Consider the following 17,684-nt stretch of genomic DNA (forward strand, 5'->3'; position numbering starts at 1 on the left):
AGAGATGACTAGTGGTTAAAAGAATGAGACATAAAAGAAGATTGGTTTAAATAGATTTGGTTTATTTACAAGGTTCACATAAAAGACTTTAAAACAACACGATAAAACGAGGTAAACGCTGTTAAAAGAATACAGTTCATTTGTCCATACCCTAAAAACAGTCCAAGAATCCCAGTGTGTTGATAAGTCCAATGTGAGTGTCCACCGGTGTATATACAATCCACAGAAAGTGTAATCCAAAGTTTGCAGGTGGTGAATGGAAAGGTGAGCTCTAAAATTAGCAACTCCTCAATCCAACAGTTTGGTGACTGTCCTTTGTTTGTCATGCTGCTCTCTTATACAGTTGTACTTCCTGCTTCCTGTCATGTGTCTAGTCACATGGCAGGCCAACCATCCATTTTTTAAAGACGCACACTCACTTAAAATGTTAAGAGTAATAAAATGGCCTAAAAAACATGTAAAACACTTAAAACTCTATAATACATTTAAATGATTGTAATAAATAGAGCGGTAAAACACGTCTTTCTAAAAGCCAGCATATTATATAAATAGTGAAGAAAAGGCAAAAGCTTACAGCACCTGGTATTCCCAGGCGGTCTCCCATCCAAGTACTAAGCAGGCCCGACGCTGCTTAGCTTCCGAGATCAGACGAGATCGGGCGCTCTCAGCGCGGTATGGCCGTAAGCGAGGGCTGCTCCAAAAAGTGGGCTATTTAAAGATCAGCCTCCGTAAAAGCCAGCATATTATATAAATAGTGAAGAAAAGGCAAAAGCTTACAGCACCTGGTAATCCCAGGCGGTCTCCCATCCAAGTGTAACAATCGGCCTTATCAGCCGAGTTACAAGACTAAAATGGGGTCAGATTTAACTGTGAGAGATGACTAGTGGTTAAAAGAATGAGACATAAAAGAAGATTGGTTTAAATAGATTTGGTTTATTTACAAGGTTCACATAAAAGACTTTAAAACAACACGATAAAACGAGGTAAACGCTGTTAAAAGAATACAGTTCATTTGTCCATACCCTAAAAACAGTCCAAGAATCCCAGTGTGTTGATAAGTCCAATGTGAGTGTCCACCGGTGTATATACAATCCACAGAAAGTGTAATCCAAAGTTTGCAGGTGGTGAATGGAAAGGTGAGCTCTAAAATTAGCAACTCCTCAATCCAACAGTTTGGTGACTGTCCTTTGTTTGTCATGCTGCTCTCTTATACAGTTGTACTTCCTGCTTCCTGTCATGTGTCTAGTCACATGGCAGGCCAACCATCCATTTTTTAAAGACACACACTCACTTAAAATGTTAAGAGTAATAAAATGGCCTAAAAAACATGTAAAACACTTAAAACTCTATAATACATTTAAATGATTGTAATAAATAGAGCGGTAAAACACGTCTTTCTAAAAGCCAGCATATTATATAAATAGTGAAGAAAAGGCAAAAGCTTACAGCACCTGGTATTCCCAGGCGGTCTCCCATCCAAGTACTAAGCAGGCCCGACGCTGCTTAGCTTCCGAGATCAGACGAGATCGGGCGCTCTCAGCGCGGTATGGCCGTAAGCGAGGGCTGCTCCAAAAAGTGGGCTATTTAAAGATCAGCCTCCGTAAAAGCCAGCATATTATATAAATAGTGAAGAAAAGGCAAAAGCTTACAGCACCTGGTATTCCCAGGCGGTCTCCCATCCAAGTACTAAGCAGGCCCGACGCTGCTTAGCTTCCGAGATCAGACGAGATCGGGCGATCTCAGCGCGGTATGGCCGTAAGCGAGGGCTGCTCCAAAAAGTGGGCTATTTAAAGATCAGCCTCCGTAAAAGCCAGCATATTATATAAATAGTGAAGAAAAGGCAAAAGCTTACAGCACCTGGTATTCCCAGGCGGTCTCCCATCCAAGTGTAACAATCGGCCTTATCAGTCGAGTTACAAGACTAAAATGGGATCAGATTTAACTGTGAGAGATGACTAGTGGTTAAAAGAATGAGACATAAAAGAAGATTGGTTTAAATAGATTTGGTTTATTTACAAGGTTCACATAAAAGACTTTAAAACAACACGATAAAACGAGGTAAACGCTGTTAAAAGAATACAGTTCATTTGTCCATACCCTAAAAACAGTCCAAGAATCCCAGTGTGTTGATAAGTCCAATGTGAGTGTCCACCGGTGTATATACAATCCACAGAAAGTGTAATCCAAAGTTTGCAGGTGGTGAATGGAAAGGTGAGCTCTAAAATTAGCAACTCCTCAATCCAACAGTTTGGTGACTGTCCTTTGTTTGTCATGCTGCTCTCTTATACAGTTGTACTTCCTGCTTCCTGTCATGTGTCTAGTCACATGGCAGGCCAACCATCCATTTTTTAAAGACACACACTCACTTAAAATGTTAAGAGTAATAAAATGGCCTAAAAAACATGTAAAACACTTAAAACTCTATAATACATTTAAATGATTGTAATAAATAGAGCGGTAAAACACGTCTTTCTAAAAGCCAGCATATTATATAAATAGTGAAGAAAAGGCAAAAGCTTACAGCACCTGGTATTCCCAGGCGGTCTCCCATCCAAGTACTAAGCAGGCCCGACGCTGCTTAGCTTCCGAGATCAGACGAGATCGGGCGCTCTCAGCAGGGTATGGCCGTAAGCGAGGGCTGCTCCAAAAAGTGGGCTATTTAAAGATCAGCCTCCGTAAAAGCCAGCATATTATATAAATAGTGAAGAAAAGGCAAAAGCTTACAGCACCTGGTAATCCCAGGCGGTCTCCCATCCAAGTGTAACAATTGGCCTTATCAGCCGAGTTACAAGACTAAAATGGGGTCAGATTTAACTGTGAGAGATGACTAGTGGTTAAAAGAATGAGACATAAAAGAAGATTGGTTTAAATAGATTTGGTTTATTTACAAGGTTCACATAAAAGACTTTAAAACAACACGATAAAACGAGGTAAACGCTGTTAAAAGAATACAGTTCATTTGTCCATACCCTAAAAACAGTCCAAGAATCCCAGTGTGTTGATAAGTCCAATGTGAGTGTCCACCGGTGTATATACAATCCACAGAAAGTGTAATCCAAAGTTTGCAGGTGGTGAATGGAAAGGTGAGCTCTAAAATTAGCAACTCCTCAATCCAACAGTTTGGTGACTGTCCTTTGTTTGTCATGCTGCTCTCTTATACAGTTGTACTTCCTGCTTCCTGTCATGTGTCTAGTCACATGGCAGGCCAACCATCCATTTTTTAAAGACACACACTCACTTAAAATGTTAAGAGTAATAAAATGGCCTAAAAAACATGTAAAACACTTAAAACTCTATAATACATTTAAATGATTGTAATAAATAGAGCGGTAAAACACGTCTTTCTAAAAGCCAGCATATTATATAAATAGTGAAGAAAAGGCAAAAGCTTACAGCACCTGGTATTCCCAGGCGGTCTCCCATCCAAGTACTAAGCAGGCCCGACGCTGCTTAGCTTCCGAGATCAGACGAGATCGGGCGCTCTCAGCGCGGTATGGCCGTAAGCGAGGGCTGCTCCAAAAAGTGGGCTATTTAAAGATCAGCCTCCGTAAAAGCCAGCATATTATATAAATAGTGAAGAAAAGGCAAAAGCTTACAGCACCTGGTATTCCCAGGCGGTCTCCCATCCAAGTACTAAGCAGGCCCGACGCTGCTTAGCTTCCGAGATCAGACGAGATCGGGCGCTCTCAGCGCGGTATGGCCGTAAGCGAGGGCTGCTCCAAAAAGTGGGCTATTTAAAGATCAGCCTCCGTAAAAGCCAGCATATTATATAAATAGTGAAGAAAAGGCAAAAGCTTACAGCACCTGGTATTCCCAGGCGGTCTCCCATCCAAGTGTAACAATCGGCCTTATCAGTCGAGTTACAAGACTAAAATGGGATCAGATTTAACTGTGAGAGATGACTAGTGGTTAAAAGAATGAGACATAAAAGAAGATTGGTTTAAATAGATTTGGTTTATTTACAAGGTTCACATAAAAGACTTTAAAACAACACGATAAAACGAGGTAAACGCTGTTAAAAGAATACAGTTCATTTGTCCATACCCTAAAAACAGTCCAAGAATCCCAGTGTGTTGATAAGTCCAATGTGAGTGTCCACCGGTGTATATACAATCCACAGAAAGTGTAATCCAAAGTTTGCAGGTGGTGAATGGAAAGGTGAGCTCTAAAATTAGCAACTCCTCAATCCAACAGTTTGGTGACTGTCCTTTGTTTGTCATGCTGCTCTCTTATACAGTTGTACTTCCTGCTTCCTGTCATGTGTCTAGTCACATGGCAGGCCAACCATCCATTTTTTAAAGACACACACTCACTTAAAATGTTAAGAGTAATAAAATGGCCTAAAAAACATGTAAAACACTTAAAACTCTATAATACATTTAAATGATTGTAATAAATAGAGCGGTAAAACACGTCTTTCTAAAAGCCAGCATATTATATAAATAGTGAAGAAAAGGCAAAAGCTTACAGCACCTGGTATTCCCAGGCGGTCTCCCATCCAAGTACTAAGCAGGCCCGACGCTGCTTAGCTTCCGAGATCAGACGAGATCGGGCGCTCTCAGCGCGGTATGGCCGTAAGCGAGGGCTGCTCCAAAAAGTGGGCTATTTAAAGATCAGCCTCCGTAAAAGCCAGCATATTATATAAATAGTGAAGAAAAGGCAAAAGCTTACAGCACCTGGTAATCCCAGGCGGTCTCCCATCCAAGTGTAACAATCGGCCTTATCAGCCGAGTTACAAGACTAAAATGGGGTCAGATTTAACTGTGAGAGATGACTAGTGGTTAAAAGAATGAGACATAAAAGAAGATTGGTTTAAATAGATTTGGTTTATTTACAAGGTTCACATAAAAGACTTTAAAACAACACGATAAAACGAGGTAAACGCTGTTAAAAGAATACAGTTCATTTGTCCATACCCTAAAAACAGTCCAAGAATCCCAGTGTGTTGATAAGTCCAATGTGAGTGTCCACCGGTGTATATACAATCCACAGAAAGTGTAATCCAAAGTTTGCAGGTGGTGAATGGAAAGGTGAGCTCTAAAATTAGCAACTCCTCAATCCAACAGTTTGGTGACTGTCCTTTGTTTGTCATGCTGCTCTCTTATACAGTTGTACTTCCTGCTTCCTGTCATGTGTCTAGTCACATGGCAGGCCAACCATCCATTTTTTAAAGACACACACTCACTTAAAATGTTAAGAGTAATAAAATGGCCTAAAAAACATGTAAAACACTTAAAACTCTATAATACATTTAAATGATTGTAATAAATAGAGCGGTAAAACACGTCTTTCTAAAAGCCAGCATATTATATAAATAGTGAAGAAAAGGCAAAAGCTTACAGCACCTGGTATTCCCAGGCGGTCTCCCATCCAAGTACTAAGCAGGCCCGACGCTGCTTAGCTTCCGAGATCAGACGAGATCGGGCGCTCTCAGCGCGGTATGGCCGTAAGCGAGGGCTGCTCCAAAAAGTGGGCTATTTAAAGATCAGCCTCCGTAAAAGCCAGCATATTATATAAATAGTGAAGAAAAGGCAAAAGCTTACAGCACCTGGTATTCCCAGGCGGTCTCCCATCCAAGTACTAAGCAGGCCCGACGCTGCTTAGCTTCCGAGATCAGACGAGATCGGGCGCTCTCAGCGCGGTATGGCCGTAAGCGAGGGCTGCTCCAAAAAGTGGGCTATTTAAAGATCAGCCTCCGTAAAAGCCAGCATATTATATAAATAGTGAAGAAAAGGCAAAAGCTTACAGCACCTGGTATTCCCAGGCGGTCTCCCATCCAAGTGTAACAATCGGCCTTATCAGCCGAGTTACAAGACTAAAATGGGATCAGATTTAACTGTGAGAGATGACTAGTGGTTAAAAGAATGAGACATAAAAGAAGATTGGTTTAAATAGATTTGGTTTATTTACAAGGTTCACATAAAAGACTTTAAAACAACACGATAAAACGAGGTAAACGCTGTTAAAAGAATACAGTTCATTTGTCCATACCCTAAAAACAGTCCAAGAATCCCAGTGTGTTGATAAGTCCAATGTGAGTGTCCACCGGTGTATATACAATCCACAGAAAGTGTAATCCAAAGTTTGCAGGTGGTGAATGGAAAGGTGAGCTCTAAAATTAGCAACTCCTCAATCCAACAGTTTGGTGACTGTCCTTTGTTTGTCATGCTGCTCTCTTATACAGTTGTACTTCCTGCTTCCTGTCATGTGTCTAGTCACATGGCAGGCCAACCATCCATTTTTTATAGACACACACTCACTTAAAATGTTAAGAGTAATAAAATGGCCTAAAAAACATGTAAAACACTTAAAACTCTATAATACATTTAAATGATTGTAATAAATAGAGCGGTAAAACACGTCTTTCTAAAAGCCAGCATATTATATAAATAGTGAAGAAAAGGCAAAAGCTTACAGCACCTGGTATTCCCAGGCGGTCTCCCATCCAAGTACTAAGCAGGCCCGACGCTGCTTAGCTTCCGAGATCAGACGAGATAGGGCGCTCTCAGCGCGGTATGGCCGTAAGCGAGGGCTGCTCCAAAAAGTGGGCTATTTAAAGATCAGCCTCCGTAAAAGCCAGCATATTATATAAATAGTGAAGAAAAGGCAAAAGCTTACAGCACCTGGTAATCCCAGGCGGTCTCCCATCCAAGTGTAACAATCGGCCTTATCAGCCGAGTTACAAGACTAAAATGGGGTCAGATTTAACTGTGAGAGATGACTAGTGGTTAAAAGAATGAGACATAAAAGAAGATTGGTTTAAATAGATTTGGTTTATTTACAAGGTTCACATAAAAGACTTTAAAACAACACGATAAAACGAGGTAAACGCTGTTAAAAGAATACAGTTCATTTGTCCATACCCTAAAAACAGTCCAAGAATCCCAGTGTGTTGATAAGTCCAATGTGAGTGTCCACCGGTGTATATACAATCCACAGAAAGTGTAATCCAAAGTTTGCAGGTGGTGAATGGAAAGGTGAGCTCTAAAATTAGCAACTCCTCAATCCAACAGTTTGGTGACTGTCCTTTGTTTGTCATGCTGCTCTCTTATACAGTTGTACTTCCTGCTTCCTGTCATGTGTCTAGTCACATGGCAGGCCAACCATCCATTTTTTAAAGACACACACTCACTTAAAATGTTAAGAGTAATAAAATGGCCTAAAAAACATGTAAAACACTTAAAACTCTATAATACATTTAAATGATTGTAATAAATAGAGCGGTAAAACACGTCTTTCTAAAAGCCAGCATATTATATAAATAGTGAAGAAAAGGCAAAAGCTTACAGCACCTGGTATTCCCAGGCGGTCTCCCATCCAAGTACTAAGCAGGCCCGACGCTGCTTAGCTTCCGAGATCAGACGAGATCGGGCGCTCTCAGCGCGGTATGGCCGTAAGCGAGGGCTGCTCCAAAAAGTGGGCTATTTAAAGATCAGCCTCCGTAAAAGCCAGCATATTATATAAATAGTGAAGAAAAGGCAAAAGCTTACAGCACCTGGTATTCCCAGGCGGTCTCCCATCCAAGTACTAAGCAGGCCCGACGCTGCTTAGCTTCCGAGATCAGACGAGATCGGGCGCTCTCAGCGCGGTATGGCCGTAAGCGAGGGCTGCTCCAAAAAGTGGGCTATTTAAAGATCAGCCTCCGTAAAAGCCAGCATATTATATAAATAGTGAAGAAAAGGCAAAAGCTTACAGCACCTGGTATTCCCAGGCGGTCTCCCATCCAAGTGTAACAATCGGCCTTATCAGCCGAGTTACAAGACTAAAATGGGATCAGATTTAACTGTGAGAGATGACTAGTGGTTAAAAGAATGAGACATAAAAGAAGATTGGTTTAAATAGATTTGGTTTATTTACAAGGTTCACATAAAAGACTTTAAAACAACACGATAAAACGAGGTAAACGCTGTTAAAAGAATACAGTTCATTTGTCCATACCCTAAAAACAGTCCAAGAATCCCAGTGTGTTGATAAGTCCAATGTGAGTGTCCACCGGTGTATATACAATCCACAGAAAGTGTAATCCAAAGTTTGCAGGTGGTGAATGGAAAGGTGAGCTCTAAAATTAGCAACTCCTCAATCCAACAGTTTGGTGACTGTCCTTTGTTTGTCATGCTGCTCTCTTATACAGTTGTACTTCCTGCTTCCTGTCATGTGTCTAGTCACATGGCAGGCCAACCATCCATTTTTTATAGACACACACTCACTTAAAATGTTAAGAGTAATAAAATGGCCTAAAAAACATGTAAAACACTTAAAACTCTATAATACATTTAAATGATTGTAATAAATAGAGCGGTAAAACACGTCTTTCTAAAAGCCAGCATATTATATAAATAGTGAAGAAAAGGCAAAAGCTTACAGCACCTGGTATTCCCAGGCGGTCTCCCATCCAAGTACTAAGCAGGCCCGACGCTGCTTAGCTTCCGAGATCAGACGAGATAGGGCGCTCTCAGCGCAGTATGGCCGTAAGCGAGGGCTGCTCCAAAAAGTGGGCTATTTAAAGATCAGCCTCCGTAAAAGCCAGCATATTATATAAATAGTGAAGAAAAGGCAAAAGCTTACAGCACCTGGTAATCCCAGGCGGTCTCCCATCCAAGTGTAACAATCGGCCTTATCAGCCGAGTTACAAGACTAAAATGGGGTCAGATTTAACTGTGAGAGATGACTAGTGGTTAAAAGAATGAGACATAAAAGAAGATTGGTTTAAATAGATTTGGTTTATTTACAAGGTTCACATAAAAGACTTTAAAACAACACGATAAAACGAGGTAAACGCTGTTAAAAGAATACAGTTCATTTGTCCATACCCTAAAAACAGTCCAAGAATCCCAGTGTGTTGATAAGTCCAATGTGAGTGTCCACCGGTGTATATACAATCCACAGAAAGTGTAATCCAAAGTTTGCAGGTGGTGAATGGAAAGGTGAGCTCTAAAATTAGCAACTCCTCAATCCAACAGTTTGGTGACTGTCCTTTGTTTGTCATGCTGCTCTCTTATACAGTTGTACTTCCTGCTTCCTGTCATGTGTCTAGTCACATGGCAGGCCAACCATCCATTTTTTAAAGACACACACTCACTTAAAATGTTAAGAGTAATAAAATGGCCTAAAAAACATGTAAAACACTTAAAACTCTATAATACATTTAAATGATTGTAATAAATAGAGCGGTAAAACACGTCTTTCTAAAAGCCAGCATATTATATAAATAGTGAAGAAAAGGCAAAAGCTTACAGCACCTGGTATTCCCAGGCGGTCTCCCATCCAAGTACTAAGCAGGCCCGACGCTGCTTAGCTTCCGAGATCAGACGAGATCGGGCGCTCTCAGCGCGGTATGGCCGTAAGCGAGGGCTGCTCCAAAAAGTGGGCTATTTAAAGATCAGCCTCCGTAAAGCCAGCATATTATATAAATAGTGAAGAAAAGGCAAAAGCTTACAGCACCTGGTATTCCCAGGCGGTCTCCCATCCAAGTACTAAGCAGGCCCGACGCTGCTTAGCTTCCGAGATCAGACGAGATCGGGCGCTCTCAGCGCGGTATGGCCGTAAGCGAGGGCTGCTCCAAAAAGTGGGCTATTTAAAGATCAGCCTCCGTGAAAGCCAGCATATTATATAAATAGTGAAGAAAAGGCAAAAGCTTACAGCACCTGGTAATCCCAGGCGGTCTCCCATCCAAGTGTAACAATCGGCCTTATCAGCCGAGTTACAAGACTAAAATGGGGTCAGATTTAACTGTGAGAGATGACGAGTGGTTAAAAGAATGAGACATAAAAGAAGATTGGTTTAAATAGATTTGGTTTATTTACAAGGTTCACATAAAAGACTTTAAAACAACACGATAAAACGAGGTAAACGCTGTTAAAAGAATACAGTTCATTTGTCCATACCCTAAAAACAGTCCAAGAATCCCAGTGTGTTGATAAGTCCAATGTGAGTGTCCACCGGTGTATATACAATCCACAGAAAGTGTAATCCAAAGTTTGCAGGTGGTGAATGGAAAGGTGAGCTCTAAAATTAGCAACTCCTCAATCCAACAGTTTGGTGACTGTCCTTTGTTTGTCATGCTGCTCTCTTATACAGTTGTACTTCCTGCTTCCTGTCATGTGTCTAGTCACATGGCAGGCCAACCATCCATTTTTTAAAGACGCACACTCACTTAAAATGTTAAGAGTAATAAAATGGCCTAAAAAACATGTAAAACACTTAAAACTCTATAATACATTTAAATGATTGTAATAAATAGAGCGGTAAAACACGTCTTTCTAAAAGCCAGCATATTATATAAATAGTGAAGAAAAGGCAAAAGCTTACAGCACCTGGTATTCCCAGGCGGTCTCCCATCCAAGTACTAAGCAGGCCCGACGCTGCTTAGCTTCCGAGATCAGACGAGATCGGGCGCTCTCAGCGCGGTATGGCCGTAAGCGAGGGCTGCTCCAAAAAGTGGGCTATTTAAAGATCAGCCTCCGTAAAAGCCAGCATATTATATAAATAGTGAAGAAAAGGCAAAAGCTTACAGCACCTGGTAATCCCAGGCGGTCTCCCATCCAAGTGTAACAATCGGCCTTATCAGCCGAGTTACAAGACTAAAATGGGGTCAGATTTAACTGTGAGAGATGACTAGTGGTTAAAAGAATGAGACATAAAAGAAGATTGGTTTAAATAGATTTGGTTTATTTACAAGGTTCACATAAAAGACTTTAAAACAACACGATAAAACGAGGTAAACGCTGTTAAAAGAATACAGTTCATTTGTCCATACCCTAAAAACAGTCCAAGAATCCCAGTGTGTTGATAAGTCCAATGTGAGTGTCCACCGGTGTATATACAATCCACAGAAAGTGTAATCCAAAGTTTGCAGGTGGTGAATGGAAAGGTGAGCTCTAAAATTAGCAACTCCTCAATCCAACAGTTTGGTGACTGTCCTTTGTTTGTCATGCTGCTCTCTTATACAGTTGTACTTCCTGCTTCCTGTCATGTGTCTAGTCACATGGCAGGCCAACCATCCATTTTTTAAAGACGCACACTCACTTAAAATGTTAAGAGTAATAAAATGGCCTAAAAAACATGTAAAACACTTAAAACTCTATAATACATTTAAATGATTGTAATAAATAGAGCGGTAAAACACGTCTTTCTAAAAGCCAGCATATTATATAAATAGTGAAGAAAAGGCAAAAGCTTACAGCACCTGGTATTCCCAGGCGGTCTCCCATCCAAGTACTAAGCAGGCCCGACGCTGCTTAGCTTCCGAGATCAGACGAGATCGGGCGCTCTCAGCGCGGTATGGCCGTAAGCGAGGGCTGCTCCAAAAAGTGGGCTATTTAAAGATCAGCCTCCGTAAAAGCCAGCATATTATATAAATAGTGAAGAAAAGGCAAAAGCTTACAGCACCTGGTAATCCCAGGCGGTCTCCCATCCAAGTGTAACAATCGGCCTTATCAGCCGAGTTACAAGACTAAAATGGGGTCAGATTTAACTGTGAGAGATGACTAGTGGTTAAAAGAATGAGACATAAAAGAAGATTGGTTTAAATAGATTTGGTTTATTTACAAGGTTCACATAAAAGACTTTAAAACAACACGATAAAACGAGGTAAACGCTGTTAAAAGAATACAGTTCATTTGTCCATACCCTAAAAACAGTCCAAGAATCCCAGTGTGTTGATAAGTCCAATGTGAGTGTCCACCGGTGTATATACAATCCACAGAAAGTGTAATCCAAAGTTTGCAGGTGGTGAATGGAAAGGTGAGCTCTAAAATTAGCAACTCCTCAATCCAACAGTTTGGTGACTGTCCTTTGTTTGTCATGCTGCTCTCTTATACAGTTGTACTTCCTGCTTCCTGTCATGTGTCTAGTCACATGGCAGGCCAACCATCCATTTTTTAAAGACACACACTCACTTAAAATGTTAAGAGTAATAAAATGGCCTAAAAAACATGTAAAACACTTAAAACTCTATAATACATTTAAATGATTGTAATAAATAGAGCGGTAAAACACGTCTTTCTAAAAGCCAGCATATTATATAAATAGTGAAGAAAAGGCAAAAGCTTACAGCACCTGGTATTCCCAGGCGGTCTCCCATCCAAGTACTAAGCAGGCCCGACGCTGCTTAGCTTCCGAGATCAGACGAGATCGGGCGCTCTCAGCGCGGTATGGCCGTAAGCGAGGGCTGCTCCAAAAAGTGGGCTATTTAAAGATCAGCCTCCGTAAAAGCCAGCATATTATATAAATAGTGAAGAAAAGGCAAAAGCTTACAGCACCTGGTATTCCCAGGCGGTCTCCCATCCAAGTACTAAGCAGGCCCGACGCTGCTTAGCTTCCGAGATCAGACGAGATCGGGCGATCTCAGCGCGGTATGGCCGTAAGCGAGGGCTGCTCCAAAAAGTGGGCTATTTAAAGATCAGCCTCCGTAAAAGCCAGCATATTATATAAATAGTGAAGAAAAGGCAAAAGCTTACAGCACCTGGTATTCCCAGGCGGTCTCCCATCCAAGTGTAACAATCGGCCTTATCAGTCGAGTTACAAGACTAAAATGGGATCAGATTTAACTGTGAGAGATGACTAGTGGTTAAAAGAATGAGACATAAAAGAAGATTGGTTTAAATAGATTTGGTTTATTTACAAGGTTCACATAAAAGACTTTAAAACAACACGATAAAACGAGGTAAACGCTGTTAAAAGAATACAGTTCATTTGTCCATACCCTAAAAACAGTCCAAGAATCCCAGTGTGTTGATAAGTCCAATGTGAGTGTCCACCGGTGTATATACAATCCACAGAAAGTGTAATCCAAAGTTTGCAGGTGGTGAATGGAAAGGTGAGCTCTAAAATTAGCAACTCCTCAATCCAACAGTTTGGTGACTGTCCTTTGTTTGTCATGCTGCTCTCTTATACAGTTGTACTTCCTGCTTCCTGTCATGTGTCTAGTCACATGGCAGGCCAACCATCCATTTTTTAAAGACACACACTCACTTAAAATGTTAAGAGTAATAAAATGGCCTAAAAAACATGTAAAACACTTAAAACTCTATAATACATTTAAATGATTGTAATAAATAGAGCGGTAAAACACGTCTTTCTAAAAGCCAGCATATTATATAAATAGTGAAGAAAAGGCAAAAGCTTACAGCACCTGGTATTCCCAGGCGGTCTCCCATCCAAGTACTAAGCAGGCCCGACGCTGCTTAGCTTCCGAGATCAGACGAGATCGGGCGCTCTCAGCAGGGTATGGCCGTAAGCGAGGGCTGCTCCAAAAAGTGGGCTATTTAAAGATCAGCCTCCGTAAAAGCCAGCATATTATATAAATAGTGAAGAAAAGGCAAAAGCTTACAGCACCTGGTAATCCCAGGCGGTCTCCCATCCAAGTGTAACAATTGGCCTTATCAGCCGAGTTACAAGACTAAAATGGGGTCAGATTTAACTGTGAGAGATGACTAGTGGTTAAAAGAATGAGACATAAAAGAAGATTGGTTTAAATAGATTTGGTTTATTTACAAGGTTCACATAAAAGACTTTAAAACAACACGATAAAACGAGGTAAACGCTGTTAAAAGAATACAGTTCATTTGTCCATACCCTAAAAACAGTCCAAGAATCCCAGTGTGTTGATAAGTCCAATGTGAGTGTCCACCGGTGTATATACAATCCACAGAAAGTGTAATCCAAAGTTTGCAGGTGGTGAATGGAAAGGTGAGCTCTAAAATTAGCAACTCCTCAATCCAACAGTTTGGTGACTGTCCTTTGTTTGTCATGCTGCTCTCTTATACAGTTGTACTTCCTGCTTCCTGTCATGTGTCTAGTCACATGGCAGGCCAACCATCCATTTTTTAAAGACACACACTCACTTAAAATGTTAAGAGTAATAAAATGGCCTAAAAAACATGTAAAACACTTAAAACTCTATAATACATTTAAATGATTGTAATAAATAGAGCGGTAAAACACGTCTTTCTAAAAGCCAGCATATTATATAAATAGTGAAGAAAAGGCAAAAGCTTACAGCACCTGGTATTCCCAGGCGGTCTCCCATCCAAGTACTAAGCAGGCCCGACGCTGCTTAGCTTCCGAGATCAGACGAGATCGGGCGCTCTCAGCGCGGTATGGCCGTAAGCGAGGGCTGCTCCAAAAAGTGGGCTATTTAAAGATCAGCCTCCGTAAAAGCCAGCATATTATATAAATAGTGAAGAAAAGGCAAAAGCTTACAGCACCTGGTATTCCCAGGCGGTCTCCCATCCAAGTACTAAGCAGGCCCGACGCTGCTTAGCTTCCGAGATCAGACGAGATCGGGCGCTCTCAGCGCGGTATGGCCGTAAGCGAGGGCTGCTCCAAAAAGTGGGCTATTTAAAGATCAGCCTCCGTAAAAGCCAGCATATTATATAAATAGTGAAGAAAAGGCAAAAGCTTACAGCACCTGGTATTCCCAGGCGGTCTCCCATCCAAGTGTAACAATCGGCCTTATCAGTCGAGTTACAAGACTAAAATGGGATCAGATTTAACTGTGAGAGATGACTAGTGGTTAAAAGAATGAGACATAAAAGAAGATTGGTTTAAATAGATTTGGTTTATTTACAAGGTTCACATAAAAGACTTTAAAACAACACGATAAAACGAGGTAAACGCTGTTAAAAGAATACAGTTCATTTGTCCATACCCTAAAAACAGTCCAAGAATCCCAGTGTGTTGATAAGTCCAATGTGAGTGTCCACCGGTGTATATACAATCCACAGAAAGTGTAATCCAAAGTTTGCAGGTGGTGAATGGAAAGGTGAGCTCTAAAATTAGCAACTCCTCAATCCAACAGTTTGGTGACTGTCCTTTGTTTGTCATGCTGCTCTCTTATACAGTTGTACTTCCTGCTTCCTGTCATGTGTCTAGTCACATGGCAGGCCAACCATCCATTTTTTAAAGACACACACTCACTTAAAATGTTAAGAGTAATAAAATGGCCTAAAAAACATGTAAAACACTTAAAACTCTATAATACATTTAAATGATTGTAATAAATAGAGCGGTAAAACACGTCTTTCTAAAAGCCAGCATATTATATAAATAGTGAAGAAAAGGCAAAAGCTTACAGCACCTGGTATTCCCAGGCGGTCTCCCATCCAAGTACTAAGCAGGCCCGACGCTGCTTAGCTTCCGAGATCAGACGAGATCGGGCGCTCTCAGCGCGGTATGGCCGTAAGCGAGGGCTGCTCCAAAAAGTGGGCTATTTAAAGATCAGCCTCCGTAAAAGCCAGCATATTATATAAATAGTGAAGAAAAGGCAAAAGCTTACAGCACCTGGTAATCCCAGGCGGTCTCCCATCCAAGTGTAACAATCGGCCTTATCAGCCGAGTTACAAGACTAAAATGGGGTCAGATTTAACTGTGAGAGATGACTAGTGGTTAAAAGAATGAGACATAAAAGAAGATTGGTTTAAATAGATTTGGTTTATTTACAAGGTTCACATAAAAGACTTTAAAACAACACGATAAAACGAGGTAAACGCTGTTAAAAGAATACAGTTCATTTGTCCATACCCTAAAAACAGTCCAAGAATCCCAGTGTGTTGATAAGTCCAATGTGAGTGTCCACCGGTGTATATACAATCCACAGAAAGTGTAATCCAAAGTTTGCAGGTGGTGAATGGAAAGGTGAGCTCTAAAATTAGCAACTCCTCAATCCAACAGTTTGGTGACTGTCCTTTGTTTGTCATGCTGCTCTCTTATACAGTTGTACTTCCTGCTTCCTGTCATGTGTCTAGTCACATGGCAGGCCAACCATCCATTTTTTAAAGACACACACTCACTTAAAATGTTAAGAGTAATAAAATGGCCTAAAAAACATGTAAAACACTTAAAACTCTATAATACATTTAAATGATTGTAATAAATAGAGCGGTAAAACACGTCTTTCTAAAAGCCAGCATATTATATAAATAGTGAAGAAAAGGCAAAAGCTTACAGCACCTGGTATTCCCAGGCGGTCTCCCATCCAAGTACTAAGCAGGCCCGACGCTGCTTAGCTTCCGAGATCAGACGAGATCGGGCGCTCTCAGCGCGGTATGGCCGTAAGCGAGGGCTGCTCCAAAAAGTGGGCTATTTAAAGATCAGCCTCCGTAAAAGCCAGCATATTATATAAATAGTGAAGAAAAGGCAAAAGCTTACAGCACCTGGTATTCCCAGGCGGTCTCCCATCCAAGTACTAAGCAGGCCCGACGCTGCTTAGCTTCCGAGATCAGACGAGATCGGGCGCTCTCAGCGCGGTATGGCCGTAAGCGAGGGCTGCTCCAAAAAGTGGGCTATTTAAAGATCAGCCTCCGTAAAAGCCAGCATATTATATAAATAGTGAAGAAAAGGCAAAAGCTTACAGCACCTGGTATTCCCAGGCGGTCTCCCATCCAAGTGTAACAATCGGCCTTATCAGCCGAGTTACAAGACTAAAATGGGATCAGATTTAACTGTGAGAGATGACTAGTGGTTAAAAGAATGAGACATAAAAGAAGATTGGTTTAAATAGATTTGGTTTATTTACAAGGTTCACATAAAAGACTTTAAAACAACACGATAAAACGAGGTAAACGCTGTTAAAAGAATACAGTTCATTTGTCCATACCCTAAAAACAGTCCAAGAATCCCAGTGTGTTGATAAGTCCAATGTGAGTGTCCACCGGTGTATATACAATCCACAGAAAGTGTAATCCAAAGTTTGCAGGTGGTGAATGGAAAGGTGAGCTCTAAAATTAGCAACTCCTCAATCCAACAGTTTGGTGACTGTCCTTTGTTTGTCATGCTGCTCTCTTATACAGTTGTACTTCCTGCTTCCTGTCATGTGTCTAGTCACATGGCAGGCCAACCATCCATTTTTTATAGACACACACTCACTTAAAATGTTAAGAGTAATAAAATGGCCTAAAAAACATGTAAAACACTTAAAACTCTATAATACATTTAAATGATTGTAATAAATAGAGCGGTAAAACACGTCTTTCTAAAAGCCAGCATATTATATAAATAGTGAAGAAAAGGCAAAAGCTTACAGCACCTGGTATTCCCAGGCGGTCTCCCATCCAAGTACTAAGCAGGCCCGACGCTGCTTAGCTTCCGAGATCAGACGAGATAGGGCGCTCTCAGCGCGGTATGGCCGTAAGCGAGGGCTGCTCCAAAAAGTGGGCTATTTAAAGATCAGCCTCCGTAAAAGCCAGCATATTATATAAATAGTGAAGAAAAGGCAAAAGCTTACAGCACCTGGTAATCCCAGGCGGTCTCCCATCCAAGTGTAACAATCGGCCTTATCAGCCGAGTTACAAGACTAAAATGGGGTCAGATTTAACTGTGAGAGATGACTAGTGGTTAAAAGAATGAGACATAAAAGAAGATTGGTTTAAATAGATTTGGTTTATTTACAAGGTTCACATAAAAGACTTTAAAACAACACGATAAAACGAGGTAAACGCTGTTAAAAGAATACAGTTCATTTGTCCATACCCTAAAAACAGTCCAAGAATCCCAGTGTGTTGATAAGTCCAATGTGAGTGTCCACCGGTGTATATACAATCCACAGAAAGTGTAATCCAAAGTTTGCAGGTGGTGAATGGAAAGGTGAGCTCTAAAATTAGCAACTCCTCAATCCAACAGTTTGGTGACTGTCCTTTGTTTGTCATGCTGCTCTCTTATACAGTTGTACTTCCTGCTTCCTGTCA

General features: G+C 41.0%; 26 non-coding genes across 26 annotated transcripts; all 26 read right to left on the minus strand.

The window, feature by feature from the left end:
- Nucleotides 1–567: 567 nt before the first annotated feature.
- Nucleotides 568–686, minus strand: LOC141302674 (5S ribosomal RNA). The gene has a single exon (XR_012342660.1). It is a non-coding gene; the product is annotated as a 5S ribosomal RNA (ribosomal RNA).
- A 753-nt stretch (nucleotides 687–1,439) lies between these two features.
- On the minus strand, nucleotides 1,440–1,558 carry LOC141302675 (5S ribosomal RNA). The gene has a single exon (XR_012342661.1). It is a non-coding gene; the product is annotated as a 5S ribosomal RNA (ribosomal RNA).
- An 84-nt stretch (nucleotides 1,559–1,642) lies between these two features.
- On the minus strand, nucleotides 1,643–1,761 carry LOC141303316 (5S ribosomal RNA). Its single transcript, XR_012343297.1, has one exon. It is a non-coding gene; the product is annotated as a 5S ribosomal RNA (ribosomal RNA).
- Nucleotides 1,762–2,514: 753 nt separating this feature from the next.
- Nucleotides 2,515–2,633, minus strand: LOC141303401 (5S ribosomal RNA). The gene has a single exon (XR_012343382.1). It is a non-coding gene; the product is annotated as a 5S ribosomal RNA (ribosomal RNA).
- Nucleotides 2,634–3,386: 753 nt separating this feature from the next.
- LOC141302676 (5S ribosomal RNA) lies at nucleotides 3,387–3,505 on the minus strand. Its single transcript, XR_012342662.1, has one exon. It is a non-coding gene; the product is annotated as a 5S ribosomal RNA (ribosomal RNA).
- An 84-nt stretch (nucleotides 3,506–3,589) lies between these two features.
- LOC141302677 (5S ribosomal RNA) lies at nucleotides 3,590–3,708 on the minus strand. The gene has a single exon (XR_012342664.1). It is a non-coding gene; the product is annotated as a 5S ribosomal RNA (ribosomal RNA).
- Nucleotides 3,709–4,461: 753 nt separating this feature from the next.
- Nucleotides 4,462–4,580, minus strand: LOC141302678 (5S ribosomal RNA). Its single transcript, XR_012342665.1, has one exon. It is a non-coding gene; the product is annotated as a 5S ribosomal RNA (ribosomal RNA).
- Nucleotides 4,581–5,333: 753 nt separating this feature from the next.
- LOC141302679 (5S ribosomal RNA) lies at nucleotides 5,334–5,452 on the minus strand. Its single transcript, XR_012342666.1, has one exon. It is a non-coding gene; the product is annotated as a 5S ribosomal RNA (ribosomal RNA).
- Nucleotides 5,453–5,536: 84 nt separating this feature from the next.
- On the minus strand, nucleotides 5,537–5,655 carry LOC141302680 (5S ribosomal RNA). Its single transcript, XR_012342667.1, has one exon. It is a non-coding gene; the product is annotated as a 5S ribosomal RNA (ribosomal RNA).
- Nucleotides 5,656–6,408: 753 nt separating this feature from the next.
- Nucleotides 6,409–6,527, minus strand: LOC141303573 (5S ribosomal RNA). The gene has a single exon (XR_012343552.1). It is a non-coding gene; the product is annotated as a 5S ribosomal RNA (ribosomal RNA).
- A 753-nt stretch (nucleotides 6,528–7,280) lies between these two features.
- Nucleotides 7,281–7,399, minus strand: LOC141302683 (5S ribosomal RNA). Its single transcript, XR_012342669.1, has one exon. It is a non-coding gene; the product is annotated as a 5S ribosomal RNA (ribosomal RNA).
- An 84-nt stretch (nucleotides 7,400–7,483) lies between these two features.
- On the minus strand, nucleotides 7,484–7,602 carry LOC141302684 (5S ribosomal RNA). Its single transcript, XR_012342670.1, has one exon. It is a non-coding gene; the product is annotated as a 5S ribosomal RNA (ribosomal RNA).
- A 753-nt stretch (nucleotides 7,603–8,355) lies between these two features.
- Nucleotides 8,356–8,474, minus strand: LOC141303634 (5S ribosomal RNA). The gene has a single exon (XR_012343614.1). It is a non-coding gene; the product is annotated as a 5S ribosomal RNA (ribosomal RNA).
- Nucleotides 8,475–9,227: 753 nt separating this feature from the next.
- LOC141302685 (5S ribosomal RNA) lies at nucleotides 9,228–9,346 on the minus strand. Its single transcript, XR_012342671.1, has one exon. It is a non-coding gene; the product is annotated as a 5S ribosomal RNA (ribosomal RNA).
- An 83-nt stretch (nucleotides 9,347–9,429) lies between these two features.
- Nucleotides 9,430–9,548, minus strand: LOC141302686 (5S ribosomal RNA). The gene has a single exon (XR_012342672.1). It is a non-coding gene; the product is annotated as a 5S ribosomal RNA (ribosomal RNA).
- Nucleotides 9,549–10,301: 753 nt separating this feature from the next.
- On the minus strand, nucleotides 10,302–10,420 carry LOC141302687 (5S ribosomal RNA). The gene has a single exon (XR_012342673.1). It is a non-coding gene; the product is annotated as a 5S ribosomal RNA (ribosomal RNA).
- Nucleotides 10,421–11,173: 753 nt separating this feature from the next.
- Nucleotides 11,174–11,292, minus strand: LOC141302688 (5S ribosomal RNA). The gene has a single exon (XR_012342675.1). It is a non-coding gene; the product is annotated as a 5S ribosomal RNA (ribosomal RNA).
- A 753-nt stretch (nucleotides 11,293–12,045) lies between these two features.
- LOC141302689 (5S ribosomal RNA) lies at nucleotides 12,046–12,164 on the minus strand. Its single transcript, XR_012342676.1, has one exon. It is a non-coding gene; the product is annotated as a 5S ribosomal RNA (ribosomal RNA).
- An 84-nt stretch (nucleotides 12,165–12,248) lies between these two features.
- LOC141303317 (5S ribosomal RNA) lies at nucleotides 12,249–12,367 on the minus strand. The gene has a single exon (XR_012343298.1). It is a non-coding gene; the product is annotated as a 5S ribosomal RNA (ribosomal RNA).
- Nucleotides 12,368–13,120: 753 nt separating this feature from the next.
- Nucleotides 13,121–13,239, minus strand: LOC141303402 (5S ribosomal RNA). Its single transcript, XR_012343383.1, has one exon. It is a non-coding gene; the product is annotated as a 5S ribosomal RNA (ribosomal RNA).
- A 753-nt stretch (nucleotides 13,240–13,992) lies between these two features.
- Nucleotides 13,993–14,111, minus strand: LOC141302690 (5S ribosomal RNA). Its single transcript, XR_012342677.1, has one exon. It is a non-coding gene; the product is annotated as a 5S ribosomal RNA (ribosomal RNA).
- Nucleotides 14,112–14,195: 84 nt separating this feature from the next.
- On the minus strand, nucleotides 14,196–14,314 carry LOC141302691 (5S ribosomal RNA). Its single transcript, XR_012342678.1, has one exon. It is a non-coding gene; the product is annotated as a 5S ribosomal RNA (ribosomal RNA).
- Nucleotides 14,315–15,067: 753 nt separating this feature from the next.
- Nucleotides 15,068–15,186, minus strand: LOC141302692 (5S ribosomal RNA). Its single transcript, XR_012342679.1, has one exon. It is a non-coding gene; the product is annotated as a 5S ribosomal RNA (ribosomal RNA).
- Nucleotides 15,187–15,939: 753 nt separating this feature from the next.
- Nucleotides 15,940–16,058, minus strand: LOC141302695 (5S ribosomal RNA). The gene has a single exon (XR_012342681.1). It is a non-coding gene; the product is annotated as a 5S ribosomal RNA (ribosomal RNA).
- An 84-nt stretch (nucleotides 16,059–16,142) lies between these two features.
- LOC141302696 (5S ribosomal RNA) lies at nucleotides 16,143–16,261 on the minus strand. Its single transcript, XR_012342682.1, has one exon. It is a non-coding gene; the product is annotated as a 5S ribosomal RNA (ribosomal RNA).
- Nucleotides 16,262–17,014: 753 nt separating this feature from the next.
- Nucleotides 17,015–17,133, minus strand: LOC141303575 (5S ribosomal RNA). The gene has a single exon (XR_012343555.1). It is a non-coding gene; the product is annotated as a 5S ribosomal RNA (ribosomal RNA).
- Nucleotides 17,134–17,684: the final 551 nt, after the last annotated feature.

This window comes from Garra rufa, unplaced genomic scaffold, assembly GCF_049309525.1.
Source record: "Garra rufa unplaced genomic scaffold, GarRuf1.0 hap1_unplaced_001, whole genome shotgun sequence".
Lineage (NCBI taxonomy): Eukaryota > Metazoa > Chordata > Actinopteri > Cypriniformes > Cyprinidae > Garra > Garra rufa.